The sequence below is a fragment of the Nanorana parkeri genome, unplaced genomic scaffold, assembly GCF_000935625.1.
Source record: "Nanorana parkeri isolate BGI_ZX_2015 unplaced genomic scaffold, ASM93562v1 scaffold494, whole genome shotgun sequence".
In the NCBI taxonomy this organism is placed as follows: Eukaryota; Metazoa; Chordata; class Amphibia; order Anura; family Dicroglossidae; genus Nanorana; species Nanorana parkeri.
In genome coordinates this window covers 822,047-830,308 of record NW_017306762.1, presented here as the reverse complement: position 1 = coordinate 830,308, position 8,262 = coordinate 822,047, and positions in this window count along the sequence as shown.

Here is an 8,262-nt window from a genome sequence, read left to right as displayed (position 1 = left end):
GGGGGGGGGGGGGGGCGTCTAATGTCTAAGCCATCTGGTGCCTGCAGTCTGGATAGGAATTAGAGTTGATATTGGATCAGGTAGGTGTCTCATGCACTCCACACTGCATTGAATTTGTCTGAGGTGTTAAACATTCCCGCCATCAGCTTTTCCATCAGTTGGACTTCCTTAATTTTATTTAGTAAGTCATGCATAGTAAGGGGAGTTTGCTGTTCCCATTTGGTGGTGCGTTGGTGTAAGAATATGAGTGAGGAGTTTTTTTTCAAGTTAGTTTTCTATTGTGCAAATTGGGAGTCCCAACAGATGGGTTAGCGGATCTATATCTACTGGGCAGTTGGTACGTTTAAATAGTAAGTCCTGAATAATAATAATAGTAGGTCATTGACTTCTTTGCAAAAGGAAAGTTGTTCAGACAGGACCACAGAAGATGATATAGTGAGTGATGATAGAGTTAATACCAGTACGTTAATATTTTGGATGCATTCTCTATAACAATTGTACATATAGACCTTCTGTGGGCCTCAGACCACAGCATCTAACCCACCTCTAGCTGGAATTCTCAGCCCAAAATCTGTCATATAAATCTCAGGGTTTTCCTAGATGGCTCTTTCTTACACACTTTCTTAAAGGGAGTGAGCTTATCAAAAGTGATGTCTTTGGTAAAAGACAAGGATAACTGAACGAGTGTGATCATATTTATCCTGAATGTCGGAGAACGTGAGAAGTATTCTGGTGCCCTGATTAACCAAGTGCTTAAATCTGAATTGACAATGTTCCTTTCAGGGGCGGTCATCTGCAAGCATAAACTGTCAGGGATATTGTCAGATATCATCTGGCTGGATTTGGTGGACATGAGATGATACCTATCTTTAGCATGCCATCAGATATGTTTAGTAAATAGCATCAGAAGCAGGAGGCCTACATCTGCAATCACATCATTTTTTTAAGTTCTGTCCAACAGTGGTAGGATAGAAATGTGAACCAAGGAACCAGGTATCTTAGACAGGCTGTATAATATTATTTCATTACATCTGGGACACCAAGGCCCCAGTGAGATCTGAGCATGCACAGAAGTCCCCTAGAGAGTATGTAGTATCTGTTGTTCAATATACAGTTGAGCAGGTCCATCTGGAGATTTTTAAGGTCTTTATTAGGCACCCTGATGGGAGTGTTTCAAATATGAATAGGAATTTAGATCTGATATGGTAGACATCCTAATTGACGCACTCCCACACTGGAAAAAAATATGCAGATGCAACATTTGTGCCGTAGGGCTGAAATGTCTTTATTGACTAGAGAGAAGTTTGATAGAAAGAGTTTGATATGTGGATGTAACATGTACGCCCATGAATTTAAATGAATGCGCTTTCCAGCTATATTTATAGCTGTATCTTAACAACTGAAGACTGTGTGAGTTGATGGTAATGGGAAGCTCCTTCATTTTTTATTTTGTTGCTGGATAGAGAGCCATACTCCTCTAAGGTTTTGTGGAGGTTTGGTAGTGAGATAAGGGGGTTTGTGGGAGTCAGCATCATGTTATCAATGTACAGGGATATAGTGAAGGTTTTGTTGCGTACTTTGACACCTGATATATCACAGTTCAGTCTGATAGTAGAGTCTAAGGGTTCTATGCAAACTGCGAAAAGAAATCGGGGATAACGGGCATTCCTACCATTGAGAATAGAGAATGTTCTTGAGGCGGATGGTGGAAGTTTAACTCTCCAGCGCTGGGTGTGGGTCTCCGATCCAGCACTCACTCCTCTGTCCTCCTCTTCTCATGTCCCACAGTGTCTGTGCGGGTGCACGCTGCTCCATAGACTTACCTTGTGTCTCTCCTCGTCTCCCGGCTGAACATCTGAACTGCGAATGCGCCCGCCCCATGATCCTTTGCGGCCGCCCGAGAAATTTTAAGATGTTCGGACGGGAGTGCGGCGGACACAGGTAAGTATTAACCCTTTGAGAACGTTTTTTTTTATCGTTTTGCATGTATCTACTGCTTGCTAGCAGTAGATATATGCAAGAACATGCAAGGGTTTAATAACCCTTTAAAAGCCCAATTGAATCTGTTTTGTTGCTGTATTACAAAATGACAGTCATATGGCTAAATTAAGGTCAACACACGTGCTACAATCTGGCCGTACAATCTCTATACAATCAACTTTAGATCTACCAAATCTATGTAAAACGAGGACCCAACTTAATCTAGCCAATCAATCTGTATACAATCAGGTAGGCCTTTGTAATACACACTTGCTGGTAAATCTAAAGATGATTGTACAATCAGATTGTAAAGTGTCTCGTGAGCTTTAGAGAGCCTTATCCTTGTTTTAAACCTCATCAATTGAGCCTATCGTCAGTTCAAAATTAAAAGTGTGTACTCAGTCATTCACAACTGTTACAAACACAACACATACAAAGTGTGTAACATAATTATTACACACTTTGTATAGCACTCCATTATTTTACATTGTGTAGTTTTTATAGATTCCATATTTTTCCTCATAGGATGAGTATCATTTTCTGTTTGTTTTATGTTGAGCAGTTATATGAGATTCATTGTTATAATGTTGATACCTACACACTTGAGTATAGAAAACCATTTGATCTGCAATGTCAGTGATCAATACCTAATCTGCAAAGTGTCTCCTCTGGTTTCATTTGGTGTAGAGTGGGAATCGTGTTTTATTTTGCAGATTGTTCCATTGCTTTCAGCATTCAGAAGATTAGAATTGTGGTCTGCCTTTTGAGCATTCATTGATCATAAGGCTAAACTCCAGGCAGATATTAGAGACACAAATGAATACAATTTTGTATTCATTAATACACCATTAAATGCATTTGTTTAATAACACAAACAGTGTAAGTACCTTCATTTTACTTGGTATCAGCCTTTAAAGTCTCTATACAGCAAAGTTCAAACTGTGGGAAAGAGAAGCAGCACAAGGATCCATTCAGTTGTGCTGCAGTGCAGGTGGTATACTGACAGAAGGAGAAAGCAGAGTGGCAGGGAGATGATTTCATCAATGTGCTGCTTTTCCTTTCACTGACTAGTCACAGGCTGGGAATGGGGATGAAACCTGTAAGTGAAAGGGAAACTGCAGCAAAGAAAAATCAGGTCTTCTATCCTACTAGACAGGGCTGCGTGGTATGTATCTCAGAACTGGTTGGGCAGAAATACAAATCCTTTTAAAAAGGCTCCCATATAAGTACTTCACAAGTGTATTTAGCTGTTTGCCTGGAGTTCAGCTATAAAAGTACATAAAATAATTATGTAAACTAGCATTGCTTACCTCCTGGAAATGCTAGTTGCCTTGCTGGGCTTTTGTTTTTTAGTTTTAAAAGATGTATAGGAGAAAAGAGGTACAGAATCAAACACTTGCCATTGCCCCCTGACAGGGTACAAACATTCATAGTACATAGGTGAATGCAAATTGAGTGTAATGGCAGTAAAGATAAACACTTTATGACAAGGAGAACCAAGAGCTTCATTCTATGTGTGTCATGTATTTAAAGTGACTCAGTCCCAAAAATGTAAATTGCCCAAAAAGCTCTCCCGGCAAAAGAAGATATTAAATATGTATTTCTTCTGCTGCCTGCGCAGCCAAGCACTGCACTCATTGAGTCTTTTGCCGATATACTTCAGCCTTGGAGTGGCCAGCTAATATGATTATTACTGAGGAGGCATGTGGACTTCCATTACTAGTCTCTCCTTCTGAAAATGGTCTTCAAGAGTCATTCCATTTTTGTTGAGAAAAAAAATCAATCCTCTCTGTGTGAAGTTTGTACATTACATGCATTCTAACAATCTTTGTTGTAGTTTCTAACCTGTTTATGTTCTGAAGGAAAAGCTGTTTGTTGCAGCATGTCCTTTCCAAACTGATCCCTGAATGGGAGGGTCTGGGTTTATTATAATCATCTGGTGGACTTCCTGTGTGTTATAGGGAAAGGTGCAGTGTCTTCATCCCTTTAGAGGTAATTAACCCTTAGGGAGTATCTCACCAAAAAATGAAATTCCTATTGCAAGGGTTGTAAAAAATGATACTTGTATCTTAGTGCAGAGGTCTGAGAAAATCAGTCAGCCAATCCCAGTAGCATTTCGGGGAGAGTACTGTATACCAACTGTGTGCAGAATGCCTCCAGGTTGCCATATTGTATACATTTTTTTTGACAGATTTAGAACATTACAACAGCTACAGTTTTTAATGGAAAGGTAATTTTTAATAACATTAACTTACAAAATGGATTGTGTGACAATAATATATGTGCTATATTAAAGGAGAACTATGAGGTGAGTGAAAATCCCTCAGCCTCATAGTTCGAACCGACGTGTGACAATGAAACTGTCACATGTCAGCTCGATAGAGCATACCGTCGCTCGCTCACTTCTCGATCATGTCCCTGCAGAGAGCCGTGACTGTCACTCACGGCTCCCTGCAGGGATTCCCCCCTCCCCGCTCTGGTCCTCCAGCGATGACTGGCGGAACGGACTGGGGAGGGGGCGGGCACAGCTGGTTCTGCCTCTAGATAGGTAGATAGGCAGAGCCAGCTGTCACTCACGCAGCTGAGTGGATCTGGACAGTATGTCAGGATCTGTCCCGGCTGCGGTGTTCTCAGTATACCATGAGCGGTACTTAATTTTGGTTGCCCCTGTCTGCCTGACATCTTGTGTCTGGGTTTTAGCTGTTATGAAACCTGGACACAGCATTCAAAACCTGTAGTTTCCGGGTCAATCCTGAACAGGTGGCAACCCTAGAATGGAATCTCAACACATATTGAGAACAGCTGTGACAAAGCACACCACAGCACACCAAAACTGCGTTTTGGTGTGAATAGGCCTGATTTACTTTACATTTGAAGAGACACATCTCTTAACACCATTTTGAATGCATCAAAGCAGGACATGGCAGTATACACTGATCTTGCATTGTAACGTTCACTATGTGTATTTTGTTATAGCCTACTTTCTAGCATTTATTTTAGAGTTAAAAAGGGGAAAACTCTTTACTAGTATTAGAAAAACCTGGTGAAGAGTGTTTATCCCCAGTGGTATGTAAAGCAGCGAGAGTCACGCAGTGTATGGAAAGACAGGTGAACCATGAAGACATTTGCATGCACTTAAGAACATGAAAAATGAAAATCGCTTTCAGGTAAACCCGGCAATAAATTACTTCTAAAAGCACTGAATCTATAAATACATGTTGTTGTTTTCCTTTACAAAACATCATTATATTCCCATTTATAACCATTTGCTCCTGTGTGTAGACCCAGGTTGCTTTGAAAAGCTGCATATGACTCACCCAAGCCATGGGCCCTGTTTATATTGGGGTGTTTGATAGGTAAAGGCTCACGTGTACATCATAGTTATTGTGGTCTGAGGCTTTGTTGCTTCCTGTCGATGTGACCTCATACAGACGTCAGCCTTATTTTTAACACAGATCTCCAGTACTCCATTAGCTTCATTTGATGTGAGTAATTTCACCTGTCTGGATGCTTAGGTGCCATTTGCCAACGGCAACCAGAACAGACAGGCTTCATACAATGGCTATTGATTCACAAATGCTCAGCAGTAATTATCACAATATACACAATGTGCTCAGCTTTCCAAGACTAAAAAGAACAGATGACATGGCTTGTGTGCAGTGTTAGGTCACTGTAAATCAATTTTAAACAAAATACACTATGATCATAGTAATGTATCAGGCATCCCTAATTCCATGGATGGTTATCTTATCCAATCACTTTATTTGTGCGTCAGTCTGTCATCTATCCATTTGTTTATCTTTTATGCTAAAACTTCAGCACACGAACAGGGAGATCTTCCCCAAATATCCCTTTATTTTAACTCAGCATAAAAACAGAAAAGTAGATTATATGTTTCAACACAAACTGAAAGGCTCAGAGTTTCGGCTGAAATGTATCCCATGACATAACGGGTCCTTCCTCCTCTCAACCTGCAGCAGATGTGGACAGTCCTTCATGTCCAGGAATACTCTGAACCCAAGGTTGGCATGATGTCATGCCCTCAGGGTGGAATGCCCATGACAGTCATGGAAGAGGGATGGGTGATGCTGGGCGTTGTTCATCTCAGAAAATAAGTGGTGGTCAGACCATGAGCAGTGATTCTTGCAAAGGTGAGCCCAGGAGAGGTGGTGAGTATTGCAGTTAGAGCTTTTTTTTTAATGCTGCTGCGCCACTGATTTTTACTTTATCTACGAAAGATGGATTTGGGCTTAAAACTACTGCTTCTACTCTTTATGAATCTTGTTAATATGGAACATCTCAAATGATATTGTCATCATGTGTGGAGCCTCTTAGAAATAAAACTTCTTAGCAAGAACGCTATCAATATAACATGATGGCTGAAATAAAAACTGTTGAGTAATGGCTCTTAGCACTTTACTTTGTAAATAGGCCTTAACTTTGTATTAGTTTAAATAAGGAAATATGTAACTTTCTAAATTCTTACCATACATGGTGCTTCAGAAACAACATCTAGCAAACATTCCCAAGGCAACCGCTTCTGAAAGGAAGATTTCCAGGCTTTGCCATTGGGTAAACACAGCTCTTCTAATCTAATGTGTTTGGTAAACTGATGTGCCTGAGCAAACATAATAAAATACTAAAATGCTGTAATAGATGAACAAATCCTATTGTCTGTATTAGTCAGGGACAGGTTACAGACAAGGAAAGACATTGCAGGCTTCGGACAGACACCTTGGCCTTGGAGTCTGTGGCTGAGGGAAGATCATTGACCACACACCCCTTGCTCTGCATAGTGTAAGGTACAGCACCAAGCAGCTGGTTCCAGGAAGCACCTTTCTCTGGGAGTCACACCTCGGGACATTTATAGCCTCTATAGAAGCTTAAGGAAGCAAGCCTTGCGCAACCTCCTGTATGTAAACCCTGGTACATTGTTATGCATGGTGTTGCCATTATACATATCTTGTTGCTCAGAGGTGATGAAGGAGAAGAATACTGTGTTCTTGTAACTGCTCATTATCAAATTTTAAAAAAAGGCTTAAAGAAGAAGTTATGTCTCCTGTTCCTCTGGAACCTCTGCCACACTATAGCACCCTCACACTGCAAATGTTACAGCAGCATAACCAGCAGGACCATTTGAAAATAGCACTGATCTCCCTTTTTTTCAAAATTAAAACCAAATCAAACAAATATAGATTACCCAGCAAAGTATATCTTTACATTTTTGCCTACGTACTTACATTCATAATTTTTCTGAACATCTGGATTCATCTCTCTCAGCTTCCCTAAACTTCCTGTCCAGTACAAGATCACAAGAGACAGCACAGTTTCCAGCAGCTGTCTATCTTCTAGCTTGGAGAAGGGAGGAAGGAAAAGTTTGGAGCTGTGGAGTGGCTTCCATTGCTGTGCTTGTGGAGACGCATAGCTAACTAGCACACTTAAGGGTGGATCCATAGGACCCTGCAAGGGAAAGGAGCCACCTCAAAATAAGATATCAGGGGAGCCAGTGCTCATGGCACCAGGTGATTCCGAAGGAAACTAAAATTTTTAAACATCAAGGAGCAGCATCCATTGTAAGTGATTCAGCATTTGAAATTGCTTTAAAACCTTATGACCTATAATAATTCTTTAATCAGGGTTAATAAGCCCAACCAGTGTATGCCTAACTTATATTCTTGCTTTCAGAATAGGGGGGGTGCTGTGAATGTAAGGGATATAATTTGAGGTGGTTTAGGTGTCACTGTTCTTTCACTTATTTTTTATTTTAACAATGCAGAAGCATTCTGTGAACAAAAGGATAGGATATTGTGTGTAGGATATTAAATCTGCAGACAGAACAGAGTAATTGCTCCTGTGAAGCAAATAACGTGTGTTCCAGTTATCTCTGTGTAAACAATCATGAAAAATACTTCAGGCAATGTAGATACAGAAGGAAAAGGTTGTGCTCTTTCAATTTCTGTATAATTAATTGCAAAGCTTGTGGCACTGAAAGTACAAATATTTGTATTACTAGTTTTGTGTAGCCTGAAATAGTTATTGTTTATGAAAAACTATTGGGTCCTAAAATTCTCAGAATCCAGACTCAGACGGAAAGCATTATGTGGATAAAGCACTCATTTAAAAATTAACTTTTTAATGTATAATATATACAGTTTAATCCATAAACATTAATGTATTGCCTACTCAGTCATATTTTTTTTAATAATTAACTTTTTTAAGTTGCAAAATAATTGAAAATATAGAATGACAAAAAGAAAATGATAATAATTATGGCCCAACAAT